General features: G+C 50.4%; 1 protein-coding gene across 8 annotated transcripts in view; it reads left to right on the forward strand.

Moving 5' to 3' along the window:
* Positions 1–12,874, forward strand: part of CUX1 (cut like homeobox 1) — a 227,015-nt gene that overhangs the window by 1,599 nt on the left and 212,542 nt on the right. The window lies entirely within an intron of this gene.

Genomic DNA, 12,874 nt, shown 5'->3' on the forward strand with positions numbered 1-12,874 from the left:
CAGGCAGGGTTGTGCAGGGCAGAAGTTGGGTTAAGGCTCAGAGTGTGCGCCAGTGGGACGAGAGGTGCAGAGTGGCAGTTTCCTATGAGTGTCAGATGCGGCTCTTCCCTTACAGACTGTCCCTGAGGCGCGTGCAGCTCTGCGTGCTCTTCTTGCAGGGGTTCGATGTGTTTCCTAAAGAGGCAGTGAAATTAGCATGACATCACTTCAGTGTGAGTTTGCCACGTGGTGGAAGAAGGACCCACGTCGGGTAACTCATGGTGAAGGTGTGCGTGGAGAGAAGGAGCCCTCGCTGAGGGTGGCCGTGGTGGTGGTGGTGGGTGTGAATCCCATCCCCGGAGCAGCGCTGCCACCCTCAGCTCCCGCATCTCCTGCTGGGAGGCACCGCGGCGGTCCCTGCAGCTCCGTGGCTGTGGTTCTGGTGCCGCTTACCAACACCGTCCCACAAACACCCCTCTGCTGGTGAGCAGGGAGACCGGCGCTGCGCTGCCGGGGCGATGGGGCACTGTGGGTCCCGCACCACTGACTGTGTGTCTGTGTGTGTGTGTGTGTGTGTTGGAGGATGTGGCAGTTCCAGCTGCATCTCCACGACCAGCACGGCTCAGCCCGGCCCTCAGCCCTGAGCTGAATGCGTGCGGCCGCTGGAGGGGTTGGAACTGCTTGATGGAAACCAAAGGAGCGCGCGGTGCTGAGGTGCTCTGAAAAGAGGCGCGAGTCCCAAAGTCTCACGGTGGCTTTTTGGGTAGGAGTGCAGTAGGTGGCTGCTGGCGAGCGGGGCAGCACGGCCGGCTGTGACCAAACTGCAGGGCTGGAAGCTCAGCCCGGCTCTCGTTTGTGCTTTCCCGTATTCGTTTTTGTGAGTCTCATCCCATTATCGCATCGGATCCGACTCACATCAGGGTGGGGTGTGAGTTCCCACCCCGCTGTGACCAGCTGTAAGTAAACCATTCCTCTTGCTGTAAGGTTACCAGATTTGCACCAAGTCTGGAAAAACGAAGTAGCAGCGAGTAGCGCTTAAATACTGAAGCTGTTCAATTATTTAATTAGAAACAGGTGGAGCTCTTGGCATCCGCTCCTGGATCCGATCGCGGCAGAGCAGGGGCCGATGTGCTGTAAGTGAAGGAGTTAATGTGCTTCATCACGAGTGGAATCGGCGGCTCTGCGTTCGTGTCGTTTGCCCGTACAGCTCAGTGTAGAACTTTTAGTTTCTGTTCTCCCAGCAGCGGTGTTTCGGGCTGAGTGCCCTCACGCTGCGCTTTGTGGCCGGCAGTGTTCTGCGCTGAGAAACGCGGTGCTGTCGGTGTGCGGTGTGGCGGAGGTTGGGGAGTTTGGGGAGCAGATCCGTGATGGGCGAAGCGTCCAAAATACCACCGAACGACCATTTGTTATTTGCGAGCTGCTTTGTGATGCAAAGGATGGATGGAGGGAGATGGGTGATCCCAAGTTTCGGTTTGATCCCCCCAAGCTGGAAATAAAGGCTCAGCAGATCCGTATGTGTGTGCTGGTGCTTTGGGCGCAGGCAGCAGTGCTCCTTGGTGCGGGGCGCTCCCGGCGCTCTGTGTGCTGTGTCCCCATGCTCCCAGTCTGCAGCCCAGCTTCTGTTCCGTGCTCCCTTTGCGTTCTGCTCTTCATTTCTGTCCGTGTCGGATGGTTTCCCGTGTGCAAAGCACTGAGGTGTGATGTGTGCTGGGATCCCAATGCAGCGTGGTGCTCCTGCATGGCACGGGGTGCGGAGCTGGCGGGGAGGCAGCGGGAATGGCACGGCTGCAGAAGGCAGCGCGCCCGAATCGGGAAGGGGTTTGGGCTCCGATGTGCGTGGCGAGTTCCCTGGGAAAGGTGGGAGAAAACAAGGCCTCGTGCTGATGGGGTGTCTTTACAGTGGTGAAGGTAAGGCTTCCTTGTTTGATGGAAGATGTTCTCAGCTTGTTTGTGTTTTCCCTGCCCTGGCAAGGCAAATACATCTGTCACTTCTGCTTTTCCTGTTAATTATCGTGTTAAAACACAGCAAGCTGTGGCGCTTGGGTTGTGAGGAACCTGGGAGTCTGAACAGGTGACTGGAAGCGTGTGCAGTTCAAAGTTCTTAGCAAAGATCAGCACGAAGCGTTGCAGGTGTTGGGTGCAGGCTGTGGGATGTGCAGCGGGCTTTCCTGGTGTCAGACAGCGCTGATTGCCAGGGAGCAGCAGGCAGCCGAGGGTTCGTACACACTGCTGTCTGTAGCTCACGCAGCTCCTTGGTCCCTCTGTGCTCAGAGCTGTGTATCTGCACGTGAATTACTGCATCTCTGGGAGCCGGCAGTGCCCCGTGGCTCCGCGCTGCAGCATCCCCCGCTGTGCAGACAGACGGACGCTGTCTGATGCTGCTGGCCGGGCTGGCGGCTCGCACGCTGCCCTGCCCTGCAGTGATGTACTGCCTGTGCCTGCAGCCGGGGCTCGGGGTGCTCAGCCACCCCCAGGTGGGTTTGTGGCTCTGCAGGGGTCTGCTCTGAGAGGGCAGAGGTGAGGGCTGACCCCGTCTGGGAGCACAGAGTAGATGCACGGAGGTCTGCAAGCTGCCTGATTTGGATGCTTTGCATTCCCATGTCTCCGTGCCCCCCCTGGCTGTGAGCTTTTAGGGCCCGTGAGGTTGGAGCTCTCTGAGGTTCTTACAGCTGCGCAGGTCCCGTTCCTGTCCTCAGTGTGTGTGTGTGCCCATCAGCACGCTCGGAGTTACGGCGTCTGCAAGTGGTGGCACAGGGCTTCTCTGAGCAGCGGGAGGGTTTGGGCTGTGTTGGTAAATGGTGGAAGTGGTGTTGCAGTGGAGATCTCCCATTCGGCTGATGTTCAGCACGGAGGTGAGACCCAGGTGTGGTCCGGTTCTTGCTAACAGTGGCCCTGTGCTGTGGGTCCTGTGTTTCTTTCTGTGTAACTTGGGTCCATGCTTGTGTCCTGGGGTCTTCCCTTGCTGGGAGGTGATGGCTTCAGTCCGGGGCTCTCGAGGACAAGCTGTAGGGATGCAGAAATAAAAGCAAGTGGAGTGTGGGGAATGGTGCTGCTTGGAGCTGGAAGGGACAGAGGGAAAAGAGGAAGGAGTTCAGGAGTGAGCCTACGCCCAGGGCTTGGAGGTGAGACTTTGGTTATAGTGCACTGTGGAGGAGAGGGGAGCCCGTTTTGGCAGCTAGATGTACATTCAAGAAGGTCATATGCTTTGCATGACAATTTCATGGCTTATTCCTACAGAAGTGGAGCTGTCAGGCTGAGGCGTAGCGCTGCAGGTGATGGGGTGCAGAAGTTGGATGGGTTTTGTCCTGCTGCTGTGCTCCCACACCTCCCCTGGTGCTGTGGGGTGTATGTGGGGTCCATCCCCTACTTTAGGAAAAGCAGAGGGGCTTCTCTTAACAGAACAGTGCGCTTACACTGGGGTGCATTACTTCATTGTAACCAAGGGCAGTGTACCATGCTGGGCTGTGCTCTGCTCCGGGTGCAGTGCTGCTGCCGTGGAGTGTGCCGAGATGGAGGGCTGGGAGCCAATGCTTGGCAATGCCCTGTTCTTCTGCTCGGTTCTCTCCTCTGGATGAGTAAGAGCTGCTGCTCTTAAACCACAGATATTTTTCAGGCTTGTTGCTGGAAGTGGCATCTATAGAAGTAAATGTGAACGGAGAACTGAGTGGTGTCCTAAACAAGTGTTGTTTGTGATTGGGTCCAAATGGAGGTACACAACGCATCAGGTTTCCCTTCAGATTTCTCTGTACAGTGAAGGCTGCTGAAAATCCACTCTGTAGGCAGCCAGAAGTATAAGTGTTGAGCTCTGTACCCATTGGTTTGTGGGTATCATTAAGCTGCCCGTGTCAGAGCGTGGCTGGCCATGGGGCAGGTCAGTGTCTGAATGGGGCTGTGTGGGGTGGTCGGTTCTGCTCTGAGGGTGGGCGTTCTGTGCTCACACAACTACACGAAGTGTGGTACCCCCAAACTTCTCCTTCCAGCACCTGTATCCCAGGTCAGGTTTTGCAGCCCAGGTATTGATGGCCTCCTGCTGAGGCTGCCAGCAGGACCAGTGGTTGTGATTTAGACATCTCCTGCGCCATCAGAGCTATCGATCGCTGCTCACTTCCCGTGCATTCACTGCTTGGAGAGCCCCGGGGCAGTGTGGGGAGCCCTGGTCGCTATGCACAGCTCAGAGAACTCAGCAAAGTGAATGGGCTCCATCCCTGTTCAGCACTGCACGGGGCCATTGGCCCAGGCAGCATCATCACCTGTGCTTAGTTTTTAACACAAGCGCTTGGAATCTCTGAGGTCAGTGGGGGAGAGGCTGCTTTGTCAGTGGAGATGGACCCCCATCCCATCCCATCCCATCCCCACCCCTCCTGCCATGCCCAGCACCTCTTCCCCCATCTCCCACTTCCAGTCAGCCCCATTCCGTTTCCCGTTGTTCTGTGGATGTCAACTATAAATGTCGTCAGAGTCGCTCAATAAAATTTATACTTGGCGTTTTGTCTGCAATTATTTTCTGTTTTATTTTTATTGGATATTTACACGTTTTATTGCGGATGTGTGTCAAAGTAAATTTATGTCACGTTATCACTTAAAGATGTTTGCTTCGTTTTCAGACATAAATAAAACGTACCCTTTGTCTGTGATCTGAAATACGATCGCGTTAATTTGGTCAGCAAAGTGTGCATCTATTTTTATGTCGCAACTTTTGTGTGCGTGTTAATATTGATAGTGCCGGAATAACTCGGGCTCGGTATGTCTGGTATGAGCATCGCTGCTTTGCTAATACTAATTGTGGAGATGGGATAATATTAAACATTTAGAAAGCAGGAGCCAGGAGTCTGGCAATTGATTTGTGGGGAGACCTCTGTGCAGAGTTACTTACAGAACTGTAACCTTCCTTTCTTTTATGTGAGCACAAGAAGAGTTTGTATTTAAACAAACAAAAAAACGTTCTGAGGACAGAGATCCCTTCCCTTCCCTTCCCTTCCCTTCCCTTCCCTTCCCTTCCCTTCCCTTCCCTTCCCTTCCCTTCCCTTCCCTTCCCTTCCCTTCCCTTCCCTTCCCTTCCCTTCCCTTCCCTTCCCTTCCCTTCCCTTCCCTTCCCTTCCCTTCCCTTCCCTTCCCTTCCCTTCCCTTCCCTTCCCTTCCCTTCCCTTCCCTTCCCTTCCCTTCCCTTCCCTTCCCACACAGCACAGGACCATGGGGAGATGAGGAAAGAAGAACTTTTTTGTCCTTGGTTTGTTTTGGTAAATACAGCAGAAGTGATTAAAACTGCACAGACCGTGCTGCAATCAGCTTGTTTAGGGCAATAAATTAAAATCCATTCGCATCTGAGATATCCTGGCACATCCCGAGCACAGTTTGTCCTTTAATGTGCCACGTCTTACACCAGGCGAAGGAAAACTTGATTAATGTCACTATCTGGGATTTTCTGTCCTGTAAATAGGACTTGAAGTCTAAAATTGGAGCGGCGAAAACCTACTTTAAATAGGATTAGGAGCAGAACTGAGTAGTTGAGGTTGTTTGGGCAGTCCGGGGAAGCGGTCAGCAGGGCCTCCCCGCTGAGCTGTGCGAGCGCTGCCGCGGCTGCAGGGGCTCTGAGATGCCTCCATGCTCTGAGCCACTGGGAGGCATTGCTCCCCGGCTTGGGGAGATGCTGCACTTCCGTGCAGTGGGAGTGAGATCAGCACGTGTTGCCCACCCAAAGCCGGGTTTGCCACCCAAAGCTGGGTTTAGCACAGGCGACGTGGAAGCAGGAAGGCGGCAGGTGTGCCTGGGTTAGAAGAGAGCGCGTCTGCTACGGTTGTTTTAGGCCATGCGTTGCTCTTTATCTTATTTGCTTCAAGGTATGTCACGGCAAAATGAAGTCATACATCACAGTTTTTACGCCCTATTTATTTGCTATAATCATTTTTCTGACAAATTGTGAAGTTAATTTCGGCGGTCGGAAGCGGTGGTGCTGCACTGAGCTCTGTGGATGCCGGCGCTCGGCAGCATCCCCTTTGTACGGCGCCTTGATTGTCAGCTCTTCATTATAAATTTACTTTCTAAATGCTGACTTAAGGCCTGACATGTTGTTTGTTTCACTGTCAGTTACACTCCTTGGGAGACCTAATAAAAGCCTCTCAGATCTTTCTATTGAATTAGGCCATCCTTTGCCACCCTGGTGACTGAAGTCAGACAGGTGTAGCGCTGCCGTACCGCATCCATCCCCGTTTTGTTGGAGCCCTTCTTAGAGTACCAGGAGATGCCCTATCCTCGGTGCCACAGCAGTGAGTTCTTTGCTAAAAGGTCACCGTGATGTTTTAATTGGGTTTTTCAGCTGCGAGGAGCATAAAGACACGGCTTTATTAATAGAGCGCCTTTGATCTCGGAGGATTCCCACCCGGTGCTGCGCGGCGCACGCAGGGACGGCTCACGCTGCGGTTGTTGGGCGGTGGGTTTGGCCATGGGGAGGGTCTCCGTTTCCCAAAGCACAGCTTCTCCACGACGTGGGGTCGGACTGTGCTTCCATCGGAGGCGCTGCAGTGTCTCTCACGCGTTGTTTCGGTTTTGTTTTCCATCCGAAATCCTTGGCAGAGGTCGCGGGCAGTGCGCCATTAGGGGAACGCTCAGGCGACCTCGTTAGTGTATTTTTGTGGAGTTATTGTGTTTTAGAGTTCTTGCCGCTTTACGCAGATGGTTATTGCTGGTTTCCATCTGTTCGTTAAGCAGAAGGAAGGACGGGGAGCAGCGGCCGCGCTGCGTTTTTAGCCGCAACTTTTAGTTTTACCTCTTTGACTGCGTGAAGTTAACCTGGTGGGTGCGGACAGCGGTGCTTCCGAGGGAAAGAAATCAAACCGGGAAGTTGTCTGTGCAAATGGGCCGCAATGGCACCTTCCTGTGTGTCACACACTGCCATCCGAGCAGCCCTCAGGTGCGTGGCACGGTGCCTGGGGGCAGGGGCTGGGCTGGCATGGGCCGTGCTGGGGAGCTGGTACCGGCGTGGCACAGAATGCTCCCTTCAGTCCTCAGCCTCCTTTGCCAGTTGCTCAACCAGATGTCCTCGGTACTTTGTGCTGTAAGATGTTAAGTAATTAGATCATTCACATTCTAGTTAAACATAATTAGAGCCCTGTGTAAACTGAGCAAAGCTGACAGGTTTTATAGGTTGGTCATAGCAAAAATATCAGATGATATAGTTCAGCATTAATACAAAAAGATTTAAACCTCCCTGCCCTCAAATAAAGAGGTGTTTGGTCTCCAGATTTAATCCTTAATTAGAACTACAGTTTATGGAACATGCTAAAAATGCTTCCAGGACCTTGGAAGTCTCGCTCCAAACTACTCCCCAGCAGCATTTGCCAGTTAAAATTTCCTTCTGCGCTCCGTGTTGGAAGTTGCAAACCTCCCAGGCTCTTGGTGTGTGCAGTTAAAGGAAAAGATAGCCAAAAGATAACAGCATCCCACCCCGGATCTTCTTCTCCTTGCTGCTCAGACCAGTGGGTCAGTCGGTCACGGTGACGTTCGTGGACTTGAGGAGGTGTCACCGCTCACAGGTGGTCCCATGCGTTGGGGTACTGCTGCTTTTTCAGCACTTTGAAGCTGGTTGCTGGTTCTTTCTCCCTCGTACAGATACGACACGTTATTTTGTTGTTTGTTTGCTGGCAGGCGAAACATATTTTCTGAAGGAAAGTGTTAACAGATAGGCTGATAAAATGTCTGTCTTCCAAAAACTGTCTGAAGACAAATTGAGTGTTTGTCTGCACGTGGTGTTCACACTGTTGCTGTATGAGCTACCGAACAAATTAACAAGATGATTCTTGTCTCTTCTGGGAGGTAAACTTTCTTTTTAGGTGTTGTAGGAGTCCGAAGCGGTGAACTCAGCGCAGAGTGAGCGCTGCTGTGCTGTGAGCTGATGGGTGCTTTGCCATTGCTAATAGAAAAAGTCAGGTGCAATCTACATCGGAAGATTCAGATTGCGATCGGTAAGGGAGTGTGGCAGCTGGGCTTGGTTACAAAGGGAAGATCAGAAGGAAGAAAACAGCAGTTATTCCTCAGTAACCCCAAAGGATGGAGTTGTGTTGGTATGGAGGGCAGTGCCCTGCTGGCTGACTGCACACAGCTCCCCGTGTCCCCTCCAGCCTCTGCCCGCCGCGCTCAGCTCTGTCACTTTGCGATGCTCCGAGCCTTGCTGTCCTGGCTGGAATCTCGAGCCTGTTTCCAAGCTTGCATTTCTCACTTGGCAGCGCATGATGCGGCTGGTGGGCAATGTGCCGCATCCCTTTTTTGTCAAACATCGGAGTTGGTGTCTGACACTGAATCCGGGAAGGAGCAGGGAGGAGAAATGCAGGGTGGAACGGGGATATGTGCCGGGTGGGTTGGCGCGATCCTCTGGTGTGATTGCTTGGGGTTGGTGTTCGGTTCTGGCAGTGATAGAATGGCAAAGATTTGGGGCTTTTTTCCCCTTTGTATTTTTGGTAATCAGCGTGACCTGCAAGTGGAAACTTTTCAGCTCCCTTTTCCTATCAGGTAGGGTATGCATCCAAGGGAAGAGCTCAGTTTGAGGAAAATCCCCTGAAGATATATGGAAACAAAACAATTTTACAAAGCTGTGTGTGTGTATGCATGCGTGTATGTGTGTTTGTGTAAACACACAAGCTCACACAGGCACAATCTCCTTCCTGGATCAGCTCCCACCATGCAAAATCCAAACCTGAAAGTGCTATAATTGATTACGTGCAATAGGAGACAGACAGCCGAGATTTTGGGAGAGGGCAGGGTGTGGTCCAGATCTGGCAAAGCATTTAAGAGCGGAACATTATTTTTTCAAAGGTAGGGAAACTTTAAAACGTCGGTCCAAGAGTTAAGACTGGTTGGGAGAAGGAAAAGAGTACAGCAAAGCGAGACGTGCTCTTTGTAGGGGGAGGCGTTGGGGGAGGAATTGGGAAGAAAGAACACGCAAGTTTAGGTTAGTACATGTTCGTGTTCTGCTGGTTTTTTAACTTCATTTGTTTCCCTGGCAGATGTCCCATGGCTTTGAGGCCTTTGTCTGTGTGAGAGAGAGAACATGAAGGAGGGCTTGGCAGGGCACTTCGGGGTTGTGTGGAATAGCTGGTAGTCATATTTATAGTCAGTGTTGTCTCTTGGCATGCGCCGTTCTGATAACCAGCAATTGTTCTATGAAATTATGTGTTACATTGGCAAAGGAGCTTTCCCCGAGTTTCTTCCAGCATTTGGTAGATAGGTTTCACATGCAAGTTCTTGTAAATCTGGGGCAGGACTTACCCAAGTGCAGTACAAAGTGCCCAGCACCGTACCTGGCACCTAGCAGCTCCCCCATCCCAACCTTTCCTCTGTCAACCACATTCATCATCTGAGGTGCTCCACATGACCCTGCTTACATTGAAAAGAAGTGGTGGTTCATAGTATTCCCAAGCAGCTCTAGCAATCTTGGGATGATAATACTGTTCTGAGCTTCGCATCCTCCATTGAGGGCTCGTGGTTCAGTTGTAACTGCTCTGTAACTGCTTACTCCAGCATGGCTTTGACTTGCTCAGGTTGGTGGTGGTTTGGTGCTGCAGGGAAGAGGAGCAGTGCTGGGCTGCTGCGAGGCTCTCAGCCTTCTGGTAGCCTTTTGCTTTTTCCATGCCTGTGCTTCTAAATGGATTTATAACAATGTGGCTTTATGCCTTTAAAACACCTGCTGTAATTGCTTAGAAATATACTCCATGTCAGCCTTTATCGCTTACTGTGATTATGCTTCTGGTAACCATCCCTTTTGGCAGCCTCATAAAATAAGTTTCTCATAATAGGATTCCTAACAGACTTAAACATCATGCATAGCTTAAAGTGCAAATATGTTTTACTGGCGACAGGAAGAGCTGCTGTTCTTCGATACCTTTCATTGGAGACTTCAGCAGGTGCTCTGCTTTCAGTAGATGCTGAAGTTGTACCCATTGCATTGAGGAGGGGAACACGGGGGTCTGTTCTTTGCATGGCAGGTTTGTAGGGGAGAACGCACGGATGAGTTCTTGAACTTCCAGTCCTGTCTTTCAGCAATTAGCATAGTTGATGTATAAGCTGTACAGAAGGGTGGAAAAGCACCACTTAACGTTGCTGGTTTAACACCTCAGTGCTCTGTGAGTACTGAACGATTTCTGGCTTCAGAGGTTTGTACCGTCAGTTTGGGGATGGCCTTGTGCTCCCTGCTGAAGCAGAGGGTCCTGCAGAGCTGTGTGTAGGATGTGATGGATGAGCTGTTCGTACATCGGCCACGGCTGTGACTTACATTTGGTGATTCCACACGCAGGAAACGTCAAGGAGTTACGCATTAACGTGGCAGTGAAGGTACAGAAGATAGCAGAGAACCGGGGCTGTTGGGCACCAAGTTGTAGTACCCGGACCTTGAGATGTTCAGGCAGTGTAATTGAGCTGGACATCGGAGAGCTGGGAAATTCGGGCTTAACCCTGCAGATCAAATCAGTATTAGTTCCCATAAGCTGCTCCGAAAGATTGCAGGAGTGAGGAGGTGTTATTTATCATCACTTTTAGCTAAAGAGTTCCACCCATGCAAAATTCTTTGCACGAAGAGAATGAGACTTCTTGGTAGGCGGGCTGTTCTCAAAATCTTGAGGAGAGGAAGAGGTGATGAATAGTTATTTTGGGGCTCTTTTAAAATGTGAAAATAAAATTACTGGGGTTAGTCGATGTTCTTTACTTCAGCACCTTTATCCTCAAGGATATTTTGGTATTCCTACCTTTGAAATTTAGGCTAGGCTTCAAAGGATAGATGGAATTTCCCGGGTGAAGCGGGGTGCGATGGAAGGGCTGGAGCTGGGGGAGACAGGGGAAGGGTGCGGGCAGCTCAGCCCCTCACAGCTGGCAGGGAGCTCAGAAAGGAGGGGACGGGGATGGGGGGAAGGTTCATGATTTAGTTTCATTGTGGTTTTTTTTAAGCATAGAGGATATCATACAAGCACAAAAATCAAATCCTGCGGGGTGGCAAATGCTGTTTTTTAAGCTAGTTGGCTTGTTGTAGCTGTGATAATCTGTGTTGATCAACCCTTTTGGTGTTTGCTACAAAATTCATTCTAAAAGGCATGGTAGCTCCTTCTTGTTGGTGGCGGTCCAAATCGTCTGTGCTGCCAAACTTGGCACTGGTGCCAGTGGTTTGCTATTGCTGATCTAAGAATATAATACAGATGGTTCGATAGGCAGTGCAGATATATACAGATGGTTTGAAACTTTGAATTTCTTTATTTCATTCCTTTGTTTCTTTTCAAGATATTCAGTATCTCTGGGTATATAATGGCTATTCCTGAAACATCCTGAGCCATATTGGGTTTAACTTCTGCCTGGTGTTGCCATAAGGCCTTGTCAGCAAAAGGCATCTGTTCTGGACAGGTTCAAATGTTCGGCGTGTTGGTGCAGGTATGCTGACTTAAAATGCACAGGGATATTTCTGTCAAGCTGTGTGACCACCGCACCTGTGTATGTTCTTCAGTTACATAGGCTGAATAAAGCAGATACCATAAAAAAAAGCTCGTAGGTCTGAAAATCCAAAGATTGTGGTCCCTGGCTTTGCTTCAGATTATTGCTGAAGCTGGTAATGACTTCTTTGTAGTCAGAACAGTGAGGCTTTAGCCTCGTGTAATAGTTCAAGCAGACATCAGTGAGGTCTGGCTGAGGGCTGGATCGTTTGTTTTCAGTGCTCATTACAGCCTGCTGATCTCTTGCCAGCAGAAATTTCTGGTTTGTGAATTTGTTTCTGTTGTGTACAGGCATATGACATCAGTTGCCTTGCTAGCAGGACGGGGTGTAAATAGTATCATGACAGCACAACTTCAGTACTCTGCGCGCTTCTTCACGCGTACACCATAATGATGTTACAGTAGCTGATGTTGACATCGTTCATTGCCTGGACAAATGGTGCGAGTAGCCTCTGCTTTGATCTGCTGCTGGTCTGATCGAGTCTGAAAGGTCCTCGCTGTGCACTTAGGGGATATCAGCAGCTCTGTCCTGCCTATGGAAATGGTGGTACAGACGTTCTTTCCAGCGGTGATTTACTTAGCTTCCTTCGTAAGGTCGTTAAAGTGCTTAACAGCGCAATTAATGTAATTTAAGAACAGTTAAAAGCACTAGTGGTTCCTTTCAACTTAATTTTAAATGCTGAGACAGATTAAGCAGTTTGAACAATGACAAGATTATGCTCCGTAGCCATTGAGTGTATAAGTGAAATATGTCCCAGCACTTGGTATTTTGAATCCAAAACTTATGGACCACTGAAGTGACTGATGATGGGTATATTGCCTTGTTCGGGGATCATCAGACATCTGACAAGTTAAACACGATCGGTGCAAGTCAGTATTTAGACGTCAAACCTGTGATGAATATTTCCCTGCTATAGGAAGTGCTGCTGGTGACTTCGGTGCCTTGTGTCTCTCGAATCAATTCATTTCAGCTCCACTGTAGACAGTGACATAATGATGATTCCTGAGATGAGACATAAAATAGATCTATGTGTCTCCGAATGCGTTCTTTTCCATTTCCATGGGGACATTAGCATTTTATTCAAATATTCTCTTAGTTTTTGCGTGTGTGAATAGTCTATTGCTTTTTCTCCCTCCATAAGTTTCATTAATGTTTTAAGTTAACACTTCATACTTATAACACAATTCCTATTTGTAATACAAAGCAGCTGAGATTTTACTCAACAGGAAGGGAAGTTTCCTAACAGGACTCTTATGACGATGCTGCCGGACATCCATCAGCACCAGCCCTTGGGAACAAGCAGCAGGAGTCATCTCTGCTGGGCAGGAGGGGCCTGGCCTGTTTGGTGGCTGCTGTACAGTAGGGCAAGTGCACCCTTCTAACAGCAAGAGGGATGTTGGCTGTGTCTGTAAGCACCCCAAGAGTTGTGGTG

The sequence above is a fragment of the Gallus gallus genome, chromosome 19 (genome assembly GCF_016699485.2).
Source record: "Gallus gallus isolate bGalGal1 chromosome 19, bGalGal1.mat.broiler.GRCg7b, whole genome shotgun sequence".
Lineage (NCBI taxonomy): Eukaryota > Metazoa > Chordata > Aves > Galliformes > Phasianidae > Gallus > Gallus gallus.